We start from the raw sequence: 24,306 nt of genomic DNA on the forward strand, positions 1-24,306 counted from the left end.
CGCTAGGCTATGTCACAACAATATGACACTTCAGGTTGAGGAGTGGAACTGGTCTGGAGTAGCCACAGATTTATAATTGAAGCGTAGATGGGAGAATCGTTGCTAATTACTTATGTCAAATGATGTCTTTAATGTTGGCTGTATTGTTCATATACCACAGGTATCCTTATAGTTGTAGGCAAACTATATCATGGGTATATACAGTATCTTGCTCATGTAAATAAATAGGTCATTTCTGAACCATATACGAGACTAGACATGTGGCTGAAGTCCATCCCCAGAGAGATTCTTAAATGCTAAAACATATAAATGAAAGGGCAAAAAATACTGTACCAGTGTCACGCCCTGACCTTAGTATTCTTTGTTTTGTTTATTATTTTGGTTCGGTCAGGGTGTGACGAGGGTGATATATGTGTTTTTGACCTGTCTAGGGTTTTTGTATGTTTATGGGGTTTTTCTAGGTCTAGGTGTTTTTATGTCTATGGTTGCCTAGATTGGTTCTCAATCAGAGGCAGCTGTTTGTCGTTGTCTCTGATTGGGGACCATATTCAGGTAGCCATATTCCTGGGGTATTTCGTGGGTTATTGTCTATGCATTAGTTGCCTGTGTCAGCACCAGTGTTTATAGCTTCACGGTCGTTTTGTTGTTTTGTTTAAGTGTTCTCCCTTTAATAAAGAGGAATGTATACTCATCACGCTGGGCCTTGGTCTCCTCGTTACGATGAACGTGACAACCAGCGTGTACCAAATTGAGTGCGTGCATCAATAATGTCAACCAATCATCTAGTCATTTTCATTATCCTATCGCTTGGATCTATGATTTCACCCTGAATCTGTTTGTGGTTAATACAAATTATAAGAAACTATCTTAATGTAGCAAGCTGTAAGTCACACCACAGAAGGGTAACAAACCACTAACAGCTTTACACTACATTTCCCATCGCGCATTGCTTCACTACGTCAGGTGAGCCTGGAATGCAGTGTGCTGTACTACACTAAGCATGGCTCAGTGCAGCTTCGGCTCTCGGGGAGGACGCTTGACGTGGGTGTGTGGATGAGGAGCGGCTGCGACCACACCAGTGTGTAGTGGTCCTACTCTGGATATTACTTATCATTCAGGATTACAAGGATGTCACATTTACAATTGATCATATGGATTTGTCTGTTTCCTTCATCCGTGGAGAATTTTGAAACCCGCTTTTCTCAGGAGTCGCGCAGAGAGGATTCATTACACGTGAGGGAATTATTGTTATTCTGAAAACTGGAATTTATAAGGATACATTTTTCTGGATTCAATACAACCTTTATGAATTGTTCTACTGGATAACTGTGTCTTGACGTCTTTTACGCGGAACGTGTGTCAAGCTACAGCGTTCGCATTGACACCCAACTACAGAACCAGAGAGGTCCGGTGCAGGGACTCCTATGGTCTGGCACAGACACGCCGGTCAATGGGTCTCTTGAGGATATCCTATTCGCAGTGACCGATGGCTAAAGTTCAGCGGTTACCGATGGAAATAACACGCACAATGCTGGATCACTACGATGTTGGATGATTTGCAGGATGGTTTGAACAGTGCAATGGGATTGGATAGTATGTTTTTGTGGTATATATTGGGGGAATTGTTACCCATGTTTTGGACATTAAACGGAATGGATTATCCCATTACGCACTCCTTAATGGATTATTACCTGACAGGTACAGTGGAATTCTTAGTCCTCTTTCTTGCTGTTCCGGTATTTCAAACGTTTTACAATTTTATCTCAGTATAGTGTTTCCTAGTGTAACGTTGTGGGGAAATCTCAGACACCTCATATAAATGACATAGCTTCTTGTAATGCAGGAGATGATACCGAATGTCATGGGATGTTTTATAGATACCGAGTAAGGAGGTTTTGAGTATTGTTGACTTTACCTATCTCCTAATAGTTCAGCTGTTCGTCCTGTGTGGGGGGTCCTGTGTGGCTCAGTCGGTAGAGCATGGCGCTTGCAACGCCAAGCGTCGTGGGTTCGATTCCCGCTGGGACCACCCATATGCGTATGTAAAAGTAGTGGCCCCAGCCGACTTGTAAGTCGCTTTGGACAAAAGCGTCTGCTAAATGGGATATATTATTATTATTATTATTCGTCGGTTCTCTGGAACGGCTTCACCCTCCCGGTTATGGTGCATGTTTGCTGCCAGTGCGCGCCAAGCATGCCAAGTCTCCATGCAAATGCCTCTGTGGCGTTACGCCTGTATGTAACACATATTACAACTGGTTTGCAGTTTCGTATAATTCAGAAGAGGAATAGATCTTTGAAGCCCCCTTGAGTTGAAAACCTGTCATGAGCGAGCGTTCAAGCGCTTAACGGGAATATACTCACAGCGTTTGACCCAGCCATCTGCGCTCGGAGAGGTGCGTGCCACCACCCAGTTGTGCTATGATTTAGGACTACTACTACCTACTACCCCGTTTAAAGGCAATTAAATATGTTGTATTGGCCATTCACCCCGTGAATGACACATACACAATCCATTTCTCAATTGTCTCAAGACTTAAACATCCTCCTTTAACCTGTCTCCTCCTCTTCATCTATACTGATTGACGTGGATTACATCAGTAAGGGACATCAATGAGGGATCATATCTTTCACCTGGATTCACTTGGTCAGTCATTGTCATGTAAAGGCCAGGGATTCTTCATGCTTTGTACACTCAGTGTACAGGCTTGTCACCTCTCCCATATCACTCTACTCAGCTGTGACTAAATAACTTGGGAGTGGTTGCTATGACACAGGGAAGCCTTTCAATGCAACTGTCATCATCACATGCTAATGCTATCATGCAGACAGTTTAGGCCTACTCATGCAATGGGTAAACATGGGTAATTGCATGGTTACAGACTATAAATCTATTCACTCTCTTTCATATGCATATCACCTGCTGTGGTCCAATTATTTCATACATTTGATTTGGGATTAATTGACCACCGTACCAAAGTATTGCTCTCACTTTTCCCCATTGTCATTAAGGACCATGTGAGATGCTGTTTTGTGTGTGTGCCTGTTTCCATGATGATAGACAGTGGACATTATCTGGGGTTGAAGCAGCTTGGCAACTGGATATGCTGTTTCCCATGGTGTACTGCAGCACTTCTGCCCATGAGGATAGATGCTCACAGCTCATTATGAGCAACTATGAGTCCTAATTATGAGTCCTCTGTGTCACTGAATGGTTTGTCATTTCAAAGCTGTTAAGACTGTTTACTCTACGTCCCTGGGAGCTCTGGTCTGCACATAAAGTACATGGTTTAAGACAGTCTCTCTCTCTCTCTTTCTCTCTCTTTTTCTCTTTCTCTCTCTCTCTCTCTCAAGATGCCTCCTCAGCCCTTAAGAAGCATCTCCTCTCCTCACCCTCCATCCCTCTCTTTCTCCACCTCCAGTTCCTTAGCAGTAAAGAATTCAGTCTATTGTTGAGGTCCGGGGACAGAGACCCCACTATATGCCTGCCTGTATACACCACAGAGGGCAGAGCAGCACCACCCCTCCAACCCCCCTGCAACCCCTCCCCCATTAAAATCTTCCCCAAACAAGAGCCCTTTCTCCTCTGAAGAGGGACCCTCTGTCCAACGCCAAGTGACTCTCATGGAGGCCATAGGCGGTGGGACACTTGCCTCCACAAAAGGAGCTGGAGTGTCAAATAAACTCAGTCAGAGCCCCCGACACACAATCATTCCTTTATCAGGGCACCGCGAGAGGGACACAGAGACAGACTTTGTGTCAACGAGCGGACCTTCACAAAACACTGGGTGTTTTTAATGTCGTTTTTATTCCGCTCCCTTCTTCGATTGGGCCTCTTCTTCCGGGAGGGATGTGTGTCGGGGCTCTGTTTACGGGACCCGTCTCACACTCGGCATCTGTCCTGCACACGGCTAGGCTGACCTGGACCTGTGTGGTGCAGGCCTGGAGAGGTACACTGTCTTCACAGCACAACACACCACACTCCCCAGCCAGGCCTGGAGAGGTACACTGTCTGCACAGCACAACAGAGCACAACACACTCCCCAGCCAGGCCTGGAGAGGTACACTGTCTGCACAGCACAACAGAGCACAACACACTCCCCAGCCAGGCCTGGAGAGGTACACTGTCTGCACAACACAACACACCACTCTCCCCAGCCAGGCGTGGAGAGGTACACTGTCTGCACAGCACAACACAACACACTCCCCAGCCAGGCCTGGAGAGGTACACTGTCTGCACAGCACAACACAACACACTCCCCAGCCAGGCCTGGAGAGGTACACTGTCTGCACAGCACAACACAACACACTCCCCAGCCAGGCCTGGAGAGGTACACTGTCTGCACAGCACAACACACACACTCCCCAGCCAGGCCTGGAGAGGTACACTGTCTGCACAGCACAACACAACACACTCCCCAGCCAGGCCTGGAGAGGTACACTGTCTGCACAACACAACACACTCCCCAGCCAGGCCTGGAGAGGTACACTGTCTGCACAGCACAACACACCACACTCCCCAGGCCTGCCTGTCACAACATTTCAGGAAATCATATTTTAGATTGTTGAGTTTCTTTCATTTTTTTGGACTCAGCTTATAGCTGCTTAAAATGAGTCTGCGAGCAGTAAATGAGGAAGCAGCTTTCTAGCAGAGTTGAAGGAGCTGGCTGCAGTGTGATACGATAGGCGTGTGGTGAACCACAGCGGTGAGAGGCATCCACAACAGGGTCAGACTCGGTTAACAAGTCGACATTTACTTCACTGATGTTTTGCTACAAGTCTTTCTCTCATTACTGAACGTCTGAGTTATTTTGGCAACACAACCTCTGAGCCAAATGGAGACATTTGCCATGACTGCAGGCAACATATATTATGGAGTTTATTTTACTTATGGAGTGTGGCGTTGTCTGTAGATTTTTCTATATTTCTTGGCCTCATTGCAAAGCTTAACCCTCTAAATAGGATCAACAGTTGTAACATGGTAATATCTAGACGTACAGTATCCATTTATAACGCTGCTGTGAGAGATTTCTACACAAAGTCCTGCCAGATTATTTTACACCACACACTGAAACATTGATAGGACAGGAAATCGCTCACAGAAACGTTGACACTTGGTTCGTCAGAAAGGACGGACACGCCCCTGTCGCCGTCCTGGGTAGCTGGTGTTTCTGTAGCGTTGGTCTTGTTCTGTATGTAAAAGCCTTTGATGCGCTGCGGTCACGGGACATTACCTCAGTTTGCACAACACTCGGGGAGCGTTCAGACAACAGGGAGTTGTGTACTCTGTACTCTACTCACAGACCTGTATCTGCCTCAGTGACAAAGTGTTTGTCTATTCACAAAGCGAATCAAAGGAGCGCTGATCTAGGATCAGGTTCCCCTGTCAATATAATCTTATTGTAGTCGCACTCCAACGTTGAGACACTTTGTGGATATTAGCCCAGACAGGCGGCCTGCAGGAGGGAGTGTGATCGTCTTGCAACGCTGTGGGAACATTCAGACGACATTGCTGCCCAGGCCCTAGTTTACCCTGTTGTACCTGCTTCAATGACAGAGACAGAGCCAGACACGTTCTCCAGACAGGACCCGAAGCCTAAATAATACAGGCCTGCAGGAGGGCTGTGATAGTCCAACAACACCCAGGGAACATTCACCAAACGTTAGGAACCATTGGGTGTGTGTAATCTACTCACAGGGCAATACGGGTCTCGTGACAGAATCCGTGCACCAGGACCTGCCGTGTGCTGGCGTGCCCATACAGACCTGCAGCAGGAGGAGTGTCATAGTCCCTGTGATGAATGGTGTTTGAAGGTGAACAGACCATGTTGCTGCGGTGGAGCAGAGGGTTAATGGTGTGTTTACAGGCTTAAGCTCAGTGGGGATTTATCATGTCCAAACTGACTGAAGTTTCACCTTGGGTACTGTGCTGTCTCTGGTCTGCTAACACTGTGTGTGTGTGTGTGTGTGTGTGTGTGTGTGTGTGTGTGTGTGTGTGTGTGTGTGTGTGTGTGTGTGTGTGTGTGTGTGTGTGTGTGTGTTGGTGGCACCCTGGTGGACATGACCTCCAGGTGAACATTAGAGTGGAGGATGTCATGGCCTTCTGAATTGACTGAAGGGAAATTGAATAGGAGATGAGTGATTCATTTATGACATAATTGTGCATGTTCATAGTAAATGTGGTTTGTACATCTTGCCTTAATATAAAGACGGGACTCTGGTTTCCCACGGACCCTGGAAACTGCTCTGTGAGGAAATACTTGAATTCCCATTGACATCATCAACCATACCAGAAATAACTGTCCCATGACTTTTCAAAAACCTTGTGTGTGTGTGTGTTTAGAATGGCTCTAAAGTTGGTTCTGACCAGGAGAACTGTCACTTCTTAGTGGTGCAGGAACAATGGGGAGCTTGTCTCTGGGGTGGGAGGGGGCCGGTGTTGGAGGGGGCCAGTCGGAGCCAGGGGAGCTAGGGGAGGGTGGCCTGAGATTGGGCAGCCCAGATCCTAGCTCCCTCCGACCAAGAACAAGCCCCTGTCTGATGGAGGGAACTGCTGACCCTTCCTGAGAAAAATGGCACCTTTGTTCGGAGGTGTATATGTGTCTGTGTGTGTCTGTGTGTGTCTGTGTGTGTCTGTGTGTGACTGGGGAGGGAGGGGAGGGAGGGGAGGGAGGGTGAAAGCGTGTGTCTGATTTTAAGCAAGATGGTTTTTCTCAGCGCTTTGGGGATTTTTCCTCCGTTGGTGATTCTCTCCTGTTGTCCTGTTAGTCTACCACCACCCATTGTCCTCTCTCCTCTGTTAGTCTACCACCACCCATTGTCCTCTCTCCTCTGTTAGTCTACCACCACCCATTGTCCTCTCTCCTCTGTTAGTCTACCACCACCCATTGTCCTCTCTCCTCTGTTAGTCTTCCACCACCCATTGTCCTCTCCCCTCTGTTAGTCTACCACCACCCATTGTCCTCTCTCCTCTGTTAGTCTACCACCACCCATTGTCCTCTCTCCTCTGTTAGTCTACCACCACCCATTGTCCTCTCTCCTCTGTTAGTCTACCACCACCCATTGTCCTCTCTCCTCTGTTAGTCTACCACCACCCATTGTCCTCTCTCCTCTGTTAGTCTACCACCACCCATTGTCCTCTCCTCTGTTAGTCTACCACCACCCATTGTCCTCTCTCCTCTGTTAGTCTACCACCACCCATTGTCCTCTCTCCTCTGTTAGTCTACCACCACCCATTGTCCTCTCTCCTCTGTTAGTCTACCACCACCCATTGTCCTCTCTCCTCTGTTAGTCTACCACCACCCATTGTCCTCTCTCCTCTGTTAGTCTACCACCACCCATTGTCCTCTCTCCTCTGTTAGTCTACCACCACCCATTGTCCTCTCCCCTCTGTTAGTCTACCACCACCCATTGTCCTCTCTCCTCTGTTAGTCTACCACCACCCATTGTCCTCTCTCCTCTGTTAGTCTACCACCACCCATTGTCCTCTCTCCTCTGTTAGTCTACCACCACCCATTGTCCTCTCCCCTCTGTTAGTCTACCACCACCCATTGTCCTCTCCCCTCTGTTAGTCTACCACCACCCATTGTCCTCTCTCCTCTGTTAGTCTTCCACCACCCATTGTCCTCTCCCCTCTGTTAGTCTACCACCACCCATTGTCCTCTCCCCTCTGTTAGTCTACCACCACCCATTGTCCTCTCCCCTCTGTTAGTCTACCACCACCCATTGTCCTCTCCCCTCTGTTAGTCTACCACCACCCATTGTCCTCTCCCCTCTGTTAGTCTACCACCACCCATTGTCCTCTCCCCTCTGTTAGTCTACCACCACCCATTGTCCTCTCCCCTCTGTTAGTCTACCACCACCCATTGTCCTCTCCCTCTGTTAGTCTACCACCACCCATTGTCCTCTCCCCTCTGTTAGTCTACCACCACCCATTGTCCTCTCCCCTCTGTTAGTCTACCACCACCCATTGTCCTCTCCCCTCTGTTAGTCTACCACCACCCATTGTCCTCTCCCCTCTGTTAGTCTACCACCACCCATTGTCCTCTCCCCTCTGTTAGTCTACCACCACCCATTGTCCTCTCCCCTCTGTTAGTCTACCACCACCCATTGTCCTCTCCCCTCTGTTAGTCTACCACCACCCATTGTCCTCTCCCCTCTGTTAGTCTACCACCACCCATTGTCCTCTCCCCTCTGTTAGTCTACCACCACCCATTGTCCTCTACCCTCTGTTAGTCTACCACCACCCATTGTCCTCTCCCCTCTGTTAGTCTACCACCACCCATTGTCCTCTCCCCTCTGTTAGTCTACCACCACCCATTGTCCTCTCCCCTCTGTTAGTCTACCACCACCCATTGTCCTCTCTCCTCTGTTAGTCTACCACCACCCATTGTCCTCTCTCCTCTGTTAGTCTACCACCACCCATTGTCCTCTCTCCTCTGTTAGTCTACCACCACCCATTGTCCTCTCTCCTCTGTTAGTCTACCACCACCCATTGTCCTCTCTCCTCTGTTAGTCTTCCACCACCCATTGTCCTCTCTCCTCTGTTAGTCTACCACCACCCACTGTCCTCTCCCCTCTGTTTGTCTTCCACCACCCATTGTCCTCTCTCCTCTGTCAGTCTACCACCACCCATTGTCCTCTCTCCTCTGTTAGTCTACCACCACCCATTGTCCTCTCTCCTCTGTTAGTCTACCACCACCCATTGTCCTCTCTCCTCTGTTAGTCTACCACCACCCATTGTCCTCTCACCTCTGTTAGTCTTCCACCACCCATTGTCCTCTCTCCTCTGTTAGTCTACCACCACCCATTGTCCTCTCTCCTCTGTTAGTCTACCACCACCCATTGTCCTCTCTCCTCTGTTAGTCTTCCACCACCCATTGTCCTCTCCCCTCTGTTAGTCTTCCACCACCCATTGTCCTCTCTCCTCTGTTAGTCTACCACCACCCATTGTCCTCTCTCCTCTGTTAGTCTACCACCACCCATTGTCCTCTCTCCTCTGTTAGTCTTCCACCACCCATTGTCCTCTCTCCTCTGTTAGTCTACCACCACCCATTGTCCTCTCTCCTCTGTTAGTCTACCACCACCCATTGTCCTCTCCCCTCTGTTAGTCTACCACCACCCATTGTCCTCTCTCCTCTGTTAGTCTACCACCACCCATTGTCCTCTCTCCTCTGTTAGTCTACCACCACCCATTGTCCTCTCCCCTCTGTTAGTCTACCACCACCCATTGTCCTCTCTCCTCTGTTAGTCTACCACCACCCATTGTCCTCTCTCCTCTGTTAGTCTTCCACCACCCATTGTCCTCTCCCCTCTGTTAGTCTACCACCACCCATTGTCCTCTCTCCTCTGTTAGTCTACCACCACCCATTGTCCTCTCCTCTGTTAGTCTACCACCACCCATTGTCCTCTCTCCTCTGTTAGTCTACCACCACCCATTGTCCTCTCCCCTCTGTTAGTCTACCACCACCCATTGTCCTCTCTCCTCTGTTAGTCTACCACCACCCATTGTCCTCTCTCCTCTGTTAGTCTACCACCACCCATTGTCCTCTCTCCTCTGTTAGTCTACCACCACCCATTGTCCTCTCTCCTCTGTTAGTCTACCACCACCCATTGTCCTCTCTCCTCTGTTAGTCTACCACCACCCATTGTCCTCTCTCCTCTGTTAGTCTACCACCACCCATTGTCCTCTCTCCTCTGTTAGTCTACCACCACCCATTGTCCTCTCTCCTCTGTTAGTCTACCACCACCCATTGTCCTCTCCCTCTGTTAGTCTACCACCACCCATTGTCCTCTCTCCTCTGTTAGTCTACCACCACCCATTGTCCTCTCTCCTCTGTTAGTCTACCACCACCCATTGTCCTCTCCCCTCTGTTAGTCTACCACCACCCATTGTCCTCTCCCTCTGTTAGTCTACCACCACCCATTGTCCTCCACCACCCATTGTCCTCTCCTCTGTTAGTCTACCACCACCCATTGTCCTCTCTCCTCTGTTAGTCTACCACCACCCATTGTCCTCTCTCCTCTGTTAGTCTACCACCACCCATTGTCCTCTCCCCTCTGTTAGTCTACCACCACCCATTGTCCTCTCTCCTCTGTTAGTCTACCACCACCCATTGTCCTCTCTCCTCTGTTAGTCTACCACCACCCATTGTCCTCTCCTCTGTTAGTCTACCACCACCCATTGTCTGTTAGTCTACCACCACCCATTGTCCTCTCTCCTCTGTTAGTCTACCACCACCCATTGTCCTCTCCCCTCTGTTAGTCTACCACCACCCATTGTCCTCTCCCCTCTGTTAGTCTACCACCACCCATTGTCCTCTCCCCTCTGTTAGTCTACCACCACCCATTGTCCTCTCCCTCTGTTAGTCTACCACCACCCATTGTCCTCTCCCCTCTGTTAGTCTACCACCACCCATTGTCCTCTCCCCTCTGTTAGTCTACCACCACCCATTGTCCTCTCTCCTCTGTTAGTCTACCACCACCCATTGTCCTCTCTCCTCTGTTAGTCTACCACCACCCATTGTCCTCTCTCCTCTGTTAGTCTACCACCACCCATTGTCCTCTCTCCTCTGTTAGTCTACCACCACCCATTGTCCTCTCTCCTCTGTTAGTCTACCACCACCCATTGTCCTCTCTCCTCTGTTAGTCTACCACCACCCATTGTCCTCTCTCCTCTGTTAGTCTACCACCACCCATTGTCCTCTCTCCTCTGTTAGTCTACCACCACCCATTGTCCTCTCTCCTCTGTTAGTCTACCACCACCCATTGTCCTCTCTCCTCTGTTAGTCTACCACCACCCATTGTCCTCTCTCCTCTGTTAGTCTACCACCACCCATTGTCCTCTCTCCTCTGTTAGTCTACCACCACCCATTGTCCTCTCCCCTCTGTTAGTCTACCACCACCCATTGTCCTCTCTCCTCTGTTAGTCTACCACCACCCATTGTCCTCTCTCCTCTGTTAGTCTACCACCACCCATTGTCCTCTCTCCTCTGTTAGTCTACCACCACCCATTGTCCTCTCTCCTCTGTTAGTCTACCACCACCCATTGTCCTCTCTCCTCTGTTAGTCTACCACCACCCATTGTCCTCTCTCCTCTGTTAGTCTACCACCACCCATTGTCCTCTCTCCTCTGTTAGTCTACCACCACCCATTGTCCTCTCTCCTCTGTTAGTCTACCACCACCCATTGTCCTCTCTCCTCTGTTAGTCTACCACCACCCATTGTCCTCTCCCTCTGTTAGTCTACCACCACCCATTGTCCTCTCTCCTCTGTTAGTCTACCACCACCCATTGTCCTCTCTCCTCTGTTAGTCTACCACCACCCATTGTCCTCTCCCTCTGTTAGTCTACCACCACCCATTGTCCTCTCTCCTCTGTTAGTCTACCACCACCCATTGTCCTCTCTCCTCTGTTAGTCTACCACCACCCATTGTCCTCTCTCCTCTGTTAGTCTACCACCACCCATTGTCCTCTCTCCTCTGTTAGTCTACCACCACCCATTGTCCTCTCCCCTCTGTTAGTCTACCACCACCCATTGTCCTCTCTCCTCTGTTAGTCTACCACCACCCATTGTCCTCTCCCCTCTGTTAGTCTACCACCACCCATTGTCCTCTCTCCTCTGTTAGTCTACCACCACCCATTGTCCTCTCTCCTCTGTTAGTCTACCACCACCCATTGTCCTCTCTCCTCTGTTAGTCTACCACCACCCATTGTCCTCTCTCCTCTGTTAGTCTACCACCACCCATTGTCCTCTCTCCTCTGTTAGTCTACCACCACCCATTGTCCTCTCTCCTCTGTTAGTCTACCACCACCCATTGTCCTCTCTCCTCTGTTAGTCTACCACCACCCATTGTCCTCTCTCCTCTGTTAGTCTACCACCACCCATTGTCCTCTCTCCTCTGTTAGTCTACCACCACCCATTGTCCTCTCTCCTCTGTTAGTCTACCACCACCCATTGTCCTCTCTCCTCTGTTAGTCTACCACCACCCATTGTCCTCTCTCCTCTGTTAGTCTACCACCACCCATTGTCCTCTCTCCTCTGTTAGTCTACCACCACCCATTGTCCTCTCTCCTCTGTTAGTCTACCACCACCCATTGTCCTCTCTCCTCTGTTAGTCTACCACCACCCATTGTCCTCTCTCCTCTGTTAGTCTACCACCACCCATTGTCCTCTCTCCTCTGTTAGTCTACCACCACCCATTGTCCTCTCTCCTCTGTTAGTCTACCACCACCCATTGTCCTCTCTCCTCTGTTAGTCTACCACCACCCATTGTCCTCTCTCCTCTGTTAGTCTACCACCACCCATTGTCCTCTCTCCTCTGTTAGTCTACCACCACCCATTGTCCTCTCCCCTCTGTTAGTCTACCACCACCCATTGTCCTCTCTCCTCTGTTAGTCTACCACCACCCATTGTCCTCTCTCCTCTGTTAGTCTACCACCACCCATTGTCCTCTCTCCTCTGTTAGTCTACCACCACCCATTGTCCTCTCTCCTCTGTTAGTCTACCACCACCCATTGTCCTCTCTCCTCTGTTAGTCTACCACCACCCATTGTCCTCTCTCCTCTGTTAGTCTACCACCACCCATTGTCCTCTCTCCTCTGTTAGTCTACCACCACCCATTGTCCTCTCTCCTCTGTTAGTCTACCACCACCCATTGTCCTCTCTCCTCTGTTAGTCTACCACCACCCATTGTCCTCTCTCCTCTGTTAGTCTACCACCACCCATTGTCCTCTCTCCTCTGTTAGTCTACCACCACCCATTGTCCTCTCTCCTCTGTTAGTCTACCACCACCCATTGTCCTCTCTCCTCTGTTAGTCTACCACCACCCATTGTCCTCTCTCCTCTGTTAGTCTACCACCACCCATTGTCCTCTCTCCTCTGTTAGTCTACCACCACCCATTGTCCTCTCTCCTCTGTTAGTCTACCACCACCCATTGTCCTCTCCCCTCTGTTAGTCTACCACCACCCATTGTCCTCTCTCCTCTGTTAGTCTACCACCACCCATTGTCCTCTCTCCTCTGTTAGTCTACCACCACCCATTGTCCTCTCTCCTCTGTTAGTCTACCACCACCCATTGTCCTCTCTCCTCTGTTAGTCTACCACCACCCATTGTCCTCTCTCCTCTGTTAGTCTACCACCACCCATTGTCCTCTCTCCTCTGTTAGTCTACCACCACCCATTGTCCTCTCTCCTCTCTGTTAGTCTACCACCACCCATTGTCCTCTCTCCTCTGTTAGTCTACCACCACCCATTGTCCTCTCTCCTCTGTTAGTCTACCACCACCCATTGTCCTCTCCCCTCTGTTAGTCTACCACCACCCATTGTCCTCTCCCCTCTGTTAGTCTACCACCACCCATTGTCCTCTCCCCTCTGTTAGTCTACCACCACCCATTGTCCTCTCTCCTCTGTTAGTCTACCACCACCCATTGTCCTCTCTCCTCTGTTAGTCTACCACCACCCATTGTCCTCTCTCCTCTGTTAGTCTACCACCACCCATTGTCCTCTCTCCTCTGTTAGTCTACCACCACCCATTGTCCTCTCTCCTCTGTTAGTCTACCACCACCCATTGTCCTCTCTCCTCTGTTAGTCTACCACCACCCATTGTCCTCTCTCCTCTGTTAGTCTACCACCACCCATTGTCCTCTCTCCTCTGTTAGTCTACCACCACCCATTGTCCTCTCTCCTCTGTTAGTCTACCACCACCCATTGTCCTCTCTCCTCTGTTAGTCTACCACCACCCATTGTCCTCTCTCCTCTGTTAGTCTACCACCACCCATTGTCCTCTCTCCTCTGTTAGTCTACCACCACCCATTGTCCTCTCTCCTCTGTTAGTCTACCACCACCCATTGTCCTCTCTCCTCTGTTAGTCTACCACCACCCAGTCTCTCCTGTTAGTCTACCACCCATTGTCCTCTCTCCTCTGTTAGTCTACCACCACCCATTGTCCTCTCTCCTCTGTTAGTCTACCACCACCCATTGTCCTCTCTCCTCTGTTAGTCTACCACCACCCATTGTCCTCTCTCCTCTGTTAGTCTACCACCACCCATTGTCCTCTCTCCTCTGTTAGTCTACCACCACCCATTGTCCTCTCTCCTCTGTTAGTCTACCACCACCCATTGTCCTCTCTCCTCTGTTAGTCTACCACCACCCATTGTCCTCTCTCCTCTGTTAGTCTACCACCACCCATTGTCCTCTCTCCTCTGTTAGTCTACCACCACCCATTGTCCTCTCTCCTCTGTTAGTCTACCACCACCCATTGTCCTCTCTCCTCTGTTAGTCTACCACCACCCATTGTCCTCTCTCCTCTGTTAGTCTACCACCACCCATTGTCCTCTCTCCTCTGTTAGTCTACCACCACCCATTGTCTCTCTCCTCTGTTAGTCTACCACCACCCATTGTCTGTTAGTCTACCACCACCCATTGTCGCATCAGACTCTCCTCTGTTAGTCTACCACCACCCATTGTCCTCTCTCCTCTGTTAGTCTACCACCACCCATTGTCCTCTCTCCTCTGTTAGTCTACCACCACCCATTGTCCTCTCCCCTCTGTTAGTCTACCACCACCCATTGTCCTCTCCCCTCTGTTAGTCTACCACCACCACCACCCACCACCCATTGTCCTCTCCCCTCTGTTAGTCTACCACCACCCATTGTCCTCTCCCCTCTGTTAGTCTACCACCACCCATTGTCCTCTCCCCTCTGTTAGTCTACCACCACCCATTGTCCTCTCCCTCTAATGTTAGTCTACCACCACCTTCTGTCCTCTCCCCTCTAATATTAGTCTACCACCACCTTCTGTCCTCTCCCCTCTAATATTAGTCTACCACCACCCATTGTCCTCTCCCCTCTGTTAGTCTACCACCACCCATTGTCCTCTCCCTCTAATGTTAGTCTACCACCACCCATTGTCCTCTCCCCTCTGTTAGTCTACCACCACCCATTGTCCTCTCCCCTCTGTTAGTCTACCACCACCTACTGTCCTCTCCCTCTAATGTTAGTCTACCACCACCTTCTGTCCTCTCCCTCTGTTAGTCTACCACCACCCACTGTCCTCTCTCTCTAATGTTAGTCTACCACCACCCATTGTCCTCTCTCTCTGTTAGTCTACCACCACCCATTGTCCTCTCTCTCTGTTAGTCTACTACCACCCACTGTCCTCTTCCCTCTAATATTAGTTTCAAGCAGTTGGTTTCAAGTCCATGTGTGGTCATTCAAGCTTTACCTTTAGTCTCCTTTGAACAAACTGAACACCACACCACTCTTACAGGACGGCTATAGCAGTCAGCGTCAGACCAGGGACCACTCTTACAGGACGGCTATAGCAGTCAGCGTCAGACCAGGGACCACTCTTACAGGAGGGCTATAGCAGTCAGCGTCAGACCAGGGACCACTCTTACAGGACAGCTAGAGTCAGCATCAGACCAGGGACCTCTCTTACAGGACGGCTGTAGCAGTCAACGTCAGACCAGGGACCACTCTTACAGGAGGGCTATAGCAGTCAGCGTCAGACCAGGGACCACTCTTACAGGACAGCTAGAGTCAGCATCAGACCAGGGACCACTCTTACAGGACGGCTATAGCAGTCAGCGTCAGACCAGGGACCACTCTTACAGGAGGGCTATAGCAGTCAGCGTCAGACCAGGGACCACTCTTACAGGAGGGCTATAGCAGTCAGCGTCAGACCAGGGACCACTGTTACAGGACAGCTAGAGTCAGCGTCAGACCAGGGACCGCTCTTACAGGACGGCTGTAGCAGTCAACGTCAGACCAGGGACCGCTCTTACAGGACAGCTATAGCAGTCAGCGTCAGACCAGGGACCACTGTTACAGGACAGCTAGAGTCAGCATCAGACCAGGGACCACTCTTACAGGACAGCTATAGCAGTCAGCGTCAGACCAGGGACCACTCTTACAGGAGGGCTATAGCAGTCAGCGTCAGACCAGGGACCACTCTTACAGGACAGCTAGAGTCAGCATCAGACCAGGGACCACTCTTACAGGAGGGCTATAGCAGTCAGCGTCAGACCAGGGACCACTGTTACAGGACAGCTAGAGTCAGCATCAGACCAGGGACCACTGTTACAGGACAGCTAGAGTCAGCATCAGACCAGGGACCACTCTTACAGGAGGGCTATAGCAGTCAACGTCAGACCAGGGACCGCTCTTACAGGACAGCTAGAGTCAGCATCAGACCAGGGACCACTCTTACAGGACAGCTATAGCAGTCAGCGTCAGACCAGGGACCACTGCTACAGAAACACTGGAGAGTGTCCCTCCACTCTGAGTGGTTCATCCTCGTCCTTTCATCATTGATGAAGTAATGCCATCATCCACATGAAGTCTTATGTCTCACAGACCTCTTCCTCAAACATGTCTACATTCTCTCTTAGATACAGGTCATGTGGGCTCTCGAGTGGCACAAGGCACTGCATATCAGTGTTTCAGGCGTCACTACAGACCCTGATTCGATTCCAGGCTGTATCACAACTGGCGGTGATTGAGAGACCCATAGGGCGGCGCACAATTGGCCCATTGTCGTCTGGGGTAGGCCGTCATTGTAAATAAGCATTTGTCCTTCACTAACTTGCCTAGTTAAATAAAGGTTAAATAAATAAAATATATCTCTTAGATACAGGTCATATCTCTCAGATACAGGTCATATCTCTCAGATACAGGTCATATCTCTCAGATACAGGTCATATCTCTCAGATACTGTTCATATCTCTCAGATACAGGTCATATCTCTCCGATGCAGGTCATATCTCTCAGATACAGGTCATATCTCTCAGATACAGGTCATATCTCTCAGATACAGGTCATATCTCTCAGATACAGGTCATATCTCTCAGATACAGGTCATATCTCTCAGATACAGGTCATATCTCTCAGATACAGGTCATATCTCTCAGATACAGGTCATATCTCTCAGATACAGGTCATATCTATCTCTGGTCATATCTCTCAGATACAGGTCATATCTCTCAGATACAGGTCATATCTCTCAGATACAGGTCATATCTCTCAGATACAGGTCATATCTCTCAGATACAGGTCATATCTCTCAGATACAGGTCATATCTCTCAGATACAGGTCATATCTCTCAGATACAGGGCATATCTCTCAGATACAGGTCATATCTCTCAGATACAGGTCATAGGAGATGATTGTGGACTACAAGAAAAGGAGGGCTGAACACGCCCCCATTCACATCAACAGGGCTGTAATGGAGCGGATCGAGAGTTTGAAGTTCTTTGGTGTCCACATAACCAACAAACTATCATGGTCAAAACACACTAAGACAGTTGTGAAGAGGGACAGTTGTGAAGAGGGACAGTTGTGAAGAGGGCCTGAGGGGGGAAAATGCCTTTTCCCCCTCAGGAGAATGAAAAGTTTGGGCCTGGGTCCCCAGATCCTCAAAAGGTTCTACAGCTGCACCATCGACAGCATCCTGACCTGTTGCATCACTGCCTGGTATGGCAACTGCTCGGCCTCCGACTGTATGGCGCTACAGAGGGTAGTACATCACTGTGGCCAAGCTTCCTGCCATCCAGGACCTCCATACTAGTCGGTGTCAGAGGAAGGACCAAAAAATTGTCAGACTCCAGTCACCCAAGTCATAGACTGTTCTCTCTGCTACCACATGGCAAGTGGTACCAGAGTGCCAGTCTATGTCCAAAAGGCTCCTAAACAGCTTCTACCCCCAAGCCATGACGGCTGACCAATTAATCAAATGGCTACCCAGACTATTTGCATTGACCCCCACTTGTTTTTACAGTGCTGCCACTCACTGTTTATTATCTATGCATAGTCACTTTAGCCCTACCTACATGCACAAATTACCTCGACTAACCTGTACCCTACACACTGACTCGGTACCGGTACCCTCTCTATATAGCCTCATTATAATTATTTTTTATATATAGGTATATTTTTTTCACTTTAGTTTATTAAGTAAATGTTTTCTAACTCTATTTTCTTACAACTGCATTGTTGGTTAAGGGCTTGTAAGTAAGCATTTCACAGTAAGGTCTACACCTGTTGTATTCAATACAGGTAATTTCTCTCAGATACAGGACAAAGGGTAGAGATGAGTGAGAAGAGAGGAGAGAGAAGAGGACAGAGGGTAGAGATGAGTGAGAGGACAGAGGGTAGAGATGAGTGAGAGGAGAGAGAAGAGGACAGAGGGTAGAGATGAGTGAGAGGAGAGAGAAGAGGACAGAGGGTAGAGATGAGTGAGAGGAGAGAGAAGAGGACAGAGGGTAGAGTTGAATGAGATGAATGAGAAGAGGACAGAGGGTAGAGATGAATGAGAAGAGGGAGAAGGGTGAATGAGAGAAAGTAGACTAGAGGGAGGTAAAGTTGTTGCCTGAGGGCATGTGTCCAGTCTAGCTCCCTTCTCTCCCTCCCCCTGCACAGTCAGTCAGTCAGTTAGACACACAGACTCTCCCAGTCTCCCAGTGGAGTACAGGGGCATCTCTGTCAGGACAGAGACTCTGCTTTATCCGCTCAGAGCAACAGGAAGGCCAGACTGCACCACCCACTAGGACCCACCTCCCACCACCACACAGGGATACTATGGATCCTCTAACACACTGGTCAATGGGAGATGCTGTCCCAAGGGCAGGAGGAGAGCGAAGAAAGAGACTGTCTGGAACAGTGAGGGACTGTTGTATCTGAGTGACTGGATGTCTTGAGCTAGGAGGCTCTGCAAAATAGTTGTTTTCAGAAAGGTCTGTGTGTGAATAGTTGTTTTTCAGGCAGGTCTGTGTGTGAATAGCTGTTTTTCAGACAGGTCTGTGTGTGAATAGCTGTTTTTCAGGCAGGTCTGTGTGTGAATAGTTGTTTTTCAGTCAGGTCTGTGTGTGAATAGTTGTTTTTCAGACAGGTCTGTGTGTGAATAGTTGTTTTTCAGGCAGGTCTGTGTGTGAATAGCTGTTTTTCAGGCAGATCTGTGTGTGAATAGTTATTTTTCAGGCAGGTCTGTGTGTGAATAGCTGTTTTTCGGGGGGGTCTGTGTGTGAATAGTTGTTTTTCGGAGGGGGTCTGTATGAATAGTTGTTTTTCGGGGGGGTCTGTGTGTGAATAGTTGTTTTTCAGGGGGGTCTGTGTGTGAATAGTTGTTTTTCGGGGGGGTCTGTGTGTGAATAGTTGTTTTTCGGGGGGGTCTGTGTGTGAATAGTTGTTTTTCAGAGGGGATCTGTGTGAATAGTTGTTTTTCAGAGGGGATCTGTGTGAATAGTTGTTTTTCGGGGAGGATCTGTGTGAATAGTTGTTTTTCGGGGAGGTCTGTGTGTGAATAGTTGTTTTTCAGGGAGGTCTGTGTGTGAATAGTTGTTTTTCGGGGAGGTCTGTGTGTGAATAGTTGTTTTTCGGGGGGTCTGTGTGTGAATAGTTGTTTTTCGGGGGGGTCTGTGTGTGAATAGTTGTTTTTCAGAGGGGATCTGTGTGAATAGTTGTTTTTCAGAGGGGATCTGTGTGAATAGTTGTTTTTCGGGGAGGATCTGTGTGAATAGTTGTTTTTCGGGGAGGTCTGTGTGTGAATAGTTGTTTTTCGGGGAGGTCTGTGTGTGAATAGTTGTTTTTCGGGGAGGTCTGTGTGTGAATAGTTATTTTTCAGGCAGGTCTGTGTGTGAATAACTGTTTTTCGGGGGGGTCTGTGTGTGAATAGTTGTTTTTCGGAGGGGGTCTGTATGAATAGTTGTTTTTCGGTGGGGTCTATGTGTGAATAGTTGTTTTTCGGGGGGGTCTGTGTGTGAATAGTAGTTTTTCGGGGAGGTCTGTGTGTGAATAGTTGTTTTTCAGAGGGGATCTGTGTGAATAGTTGTTTTTCAGGCAGGTCGTGTGTGTGTGTGTGTGTGTGCAGGCCCCTGTGTGTTTTTACGGGTATGTCTGTCTCTCTTTGTGTGTGTGTCATATTAGGTGAGAATTAGCACACAAGTAAGGACCACCCTCATGACTTCTGAGTCGAAGAGTCGTATGTTCTGAACTCCAGGTGGCTGCATGTTGCTTACAGAGAGGTTATACAGTACAGGAGAGAGGTTACACAGTACAGGAGAGAGGTTATACAGTACAGGAGAGAGGTTATACAGTACAGGAGAGAGGTTATACAGTACAGGAGAGAGGTTATACAGTACAGGAGAGAGGTTATACAGGAGAGAGGTTACAGGAGAGAGGTTATACAGTACAGGAGAGAGGTTACAGTACAGTACAGGAGAGAGGTTATACAGTACAGGAGAGAGGTTATACAGTACAGGAGAGAGGTTATACAGTACAGGAGAGAGGTTATACAGTACAGGAGAGAGGTTACACAGTACAGGAGAGAGGTTATACAGTACAGGAGAGAGGTTATACAGTACAGGAGAGAGGTTATACAGTACAGGAGAGAGGTTACACAGTACAGGAGAGAGGTTACACAGTACAGGAGAGAGGTTACACAGTACAGGAGAGAGGTTACACAGTACAGGAGAGAGGTTACACAGTACAGAGAGGTTACACAGAGAGAGTTACACAGTACAGGAGAGAGGTTAAACAGTACAGGAGAGAGGTTAAACAGTACAGGAGAGAGGTTATACAGTACAGGAGAGAGGTTATACAGTACAGGAGAGAGGTTACACAGTACAGGAGAGAGGTTACACAGTACAGGAGAGAGGTTACACAGTACAGGAGAGAAGTTACACAGTACAGGAGAGAGGTTATACAGTACAGGAGAGAGGTTATACAGTACAGGAGAGAGGTTATACAGTACAGGAGAGAGGTTACACAGTACAGAGGTTACACAGTACAGGAGAGAGGTTACACAGTACAGGAGAGAGGTTATACAGTACAGGAGAGAGGTTACACAGTACAGGAGAGAGGTTATACAGTACAGGAGAGAGGTTATACAGTACAGGAGAGAGGTTATACAGTACAGGAGAGAGGTTACACAGTACACAGTACAGGAGAGAGGTTACACAGTACAGGAGAGAGGTTACACAGTACAGGAGAGAGGTTATACAGTACAGGAGAGAGGTTATACAGTACAGGAGAGAGGTTATACAGTACAGGAGAGAGGTTATACAGTACAGGAGAGAGGTTATACAGTACAGGAGAGAGGTTACACAGTACAGGAGAGAGGTTATACAGTACAGGAGAGAGGTTACACAGTACAGGAGAGAGGTTACACAGTACAGGAGAGAGGTTATACAGTACAGGAGAGGGTTCCCTCCTGTTTTTGGAGGGAAACTCCTTCTCTTTGTGTCATTGTGTTCCATTTTCAGGACGTCACATTCCACCAAACCTGTGACCACCTCCGACTAACTAGCTCTCTTTCACTCCTCGGATCGTGTGTGTGTGTGTGTGGGGCCACATTTCAACGTGTGTGTGTGTGTGGGGCCACATTTCAACGTGTGTGTGTGTGTGTTTGGGGCCACATTTCAAGGTGTGTGTGTATTACCTAGCTAGATAAAGAAGTGCCCATGTCCACTCAGGGAGGTCCTTCTCTCAATTTCTCCCTCGTTCTCTGTCCCCCTCTCCGTCTCGCTCTCCTTTTCATTCTTTCTGGGGGTGAATAAATGAGACATTTTCAGTGTGAAGAGGAGCGTGTAATGTCCTGTGTGATTCCCCCCCCGAGACAGAGCAGACCACCACGGCAGCCACATCACCAATGAGGTGTGTTAGATCCGTGTGTCTGTAGTTCTGTGTGTGTGGGATCTGTATTGAACAGACTGTGATTGTTAAACTGGCCTTTTCAGACTTCTTCAGGTTGTTATAGCCACAAGTGCTGTGGAATCTGTAGTTGGAGAGGGGTCCTGCTCAGAGACAGAGGGGAGGACACTGGGTGGATGCATGACCTTTTGGTGAGCAGTCCTCACAGCCAGCAGTCTGTGAACTGTGTTTGTATTGCTTTGTCCTGTATCCCCTCCAACACCAGCTGGTGAAGCTACTCCGACTGCAGTGTCAGCACGGGGTAGAGATGGCCACAGACACATCCCAAAGGTTGTTCTCTTAATTAAACATATCCTGAATAAACGTTAGTTATTATAGCAACTCGGGATGTTGGAAAGAGAAGGTGTTGACTAAATTTTGCAGGGCCATGTATTGGCATATTATCAATGTGTTATGTATCAAGTGACTGTCATAGATTCCAGTAGTTTGCTGTTGCTATGACCATAAGAGTTGACCAGACCACACAGTCTGTGACCAGGCTAGAGCCCAAACCAGTTGAATCAACTGGATGTCGATGAAGTGGAGGAAGGCAGCCCCCCACACCTCTCTGATTCAGAGGGGTTGGGTTATATGTGGAAGACACACTTCAGTTGAGTGCATTCAGTTGTACAACTGACTACGAGAGTTGGTCCTTCCATGGCATTACTGGGTTAGTCTCTGCCGCCCTCTAGTGTAACGAGCCACTGATTACACTCCAGGGTCTTATTGGCGTGTATTAGCTGTGATGACCACTGGGGCCAGATTTATTTTTCTCTCCAGAACGTTGTTCCCTCCCTTCTGTCCTCCGTCATTCACTCCCCTCCACAGACATGACAGGAGTGGGCCCTATTTGAATATTCTTAGGCCAGGGTTTACTGAGTGATCCTCTGTAGATCAGTTAGAAGAGCATGGTCCTCTGTAGATCATTTAGAAGAGCAGGGTGCTCTGTAGATCAGTTAGTAGAGCTTGGTCCTCTGTAGACCAGTTGGTAGAGCATGGTCCTCTGTAGACCAGTTAGTAGAGCATGGTCCTCTGTAGACCAGTTGGTAGAGCATGGTCCTCTGTAGACCAGTTGGTAGAGCATGGTCCTCTGTAGACCAGTTGGTAGAGCATGGTCCTCTGTAGACCAGTTGGTAGAGCCTCTGTGGTTGGTAGAGCCTCTGTAGACCAGTTGGTAGAGCATGGTCCTCTGTAGACCAGTTGGTAGAGCATGGTCCTCTGTAGACCAGTTGGTAGAGCATGGTCCTCTGTAGACCAGTTGGTAGAGCATGGTCCTCTGTAGACCAGTTGGTAGAGCATGGTCCTCTGTAGACCAGTTGGTAGAGCATGGTCCTCTGTAGACCAGTTGGTAGAGCATGGTCCTCTGTAGACCAGTTGGTAGAGCATGGTCCTCTGTTGACTGTAGACCAGTTGGTAGAGCATGGTCCTCTGTAGACCAGTTGGTAGAGCATGGTCCTCTGTAGACCAGTTGGTAGAGCATGGTCCTCTGTAGACCAGTTGGTAGAGCATGGTCCTCTGTAGACCAGTTGGTAGAGCATGGTCCTCTGTAGACCAGTTGGTAGAGCATGGTCCTCTGTAGACCAGTTGGTAGAGCATGGTCCTCTGTAGACCAGTTGGTAGAGCATGGTCCTCTGTAGACCAGTTGGTAGAGCATGGTCCTCTGTAGACCAGTTGGTAGAGCATGGTCCTCTGTAGACCAGTTGGTAGAGCATGGTCCTCTGTAGACCAGTTGGTAGAGCATGGTCCTCTGTAGACCAGTTGGTAGAGCATGGTCCTCTGTAGACCAGTTAGTAGAGCATGGTCCTCTGTAGACCAGTTGGTAGAGCATGGTCCTCTGTAGACCAGTTGGTAGAGCATGGTCCTCTGTAGACCAGTTGGTAGAGCATGGTCCTCTGTAGACCAGTTGGTAGAGCATGGTCCTCTGTAGACCAGTTGGTAGAGCATGGTCCTCTGTAGACCAGTTGGTAGAGCATGGTCCTCTGTAGACCAGTTGGTGGAGGATGCCACTTGCAACACATGAATAGTGGTTAACTTTCTGCCTCCACCCGCATGTACGTTTTTGTAACTTTAAGTCACTTTGGATCGGATTAATTTCAGCGTCTGATTAATTTCATATATTATTTTTTCAGTCCCACTTTCAACAAATTACGACTTATAAATGCTTCATATAGCTTCATAAGCACTACATTTACAAATCTGTAAGCGTATTTATACAAATGGTTTGTAAAGCTTGACAACAGTGTCCACTGTAGGGTGAAATGCCAGAAGTGACAAGGTGCACTATGTATGTTCATACACCATTTATGGAGTGTGACATAGGCTTATATGATTCGTTAAGCATTTATTTAGTGTTCAAGATCAAGTTTGTGTTTCAACACCTGCATTTCTTGCTGTTTGGGGTTTTAGGCTGGGTTTCTGTACAGCACTTTGAGATATCAGCTGATGTACGAATGGCTATATAAATACATTTGATTTGAAGTTATAATGTAATTATCTCATGCACAAGTACAGTGAAATACTTAACTTCCAAGCTCTACCCAACAGTGCAGTAATCAATATCAAAATAGTTTAAGTAATAATTATTATGATTTGTGTGTGTGTTATATATATATATATATATAT

General features: G+C 48.6%; 1 long non-coding RNA gene across 1 annotated transcript in view; it reads left to right on the forward strand.

The window, feature by feature from the left end:
- Positions 1 to 1,009: 1,009 nt before the first annotated feature.
- Positions 1,010 to 24,306, forward strand: part of LOC135554696 (uncharacterized) — a 238,568-nt gene continuing 215,271 nt past the window's right edge. Inside the window, exon 1 of the long non-coding RNA XR_010457720.1 lies at positions 1,010 to 1,698. This is a non-coding gene — a long non-coding RNA (uncharacterized LOC135554696). The remainder of the gene's footprint in view (positions 1,699 to 24,306) is intronic.

This window comes from Oncorhynchus masou, chromosome 14, assembly GCF_036934945.1.
Source record: "Oncorhynchus masou masou isolate Uvic2021 chromosome 14, UVic_Omas_1.1, whole genome shotgun sequence".
In the NCBI taxonomy this organism is placed as follows: Eukaryota; Metazoa; Chordata; class Actinopteri; order Salmoniformes; family Salmonidae; genus Oncorhynchus; species Oncorhynchus masou.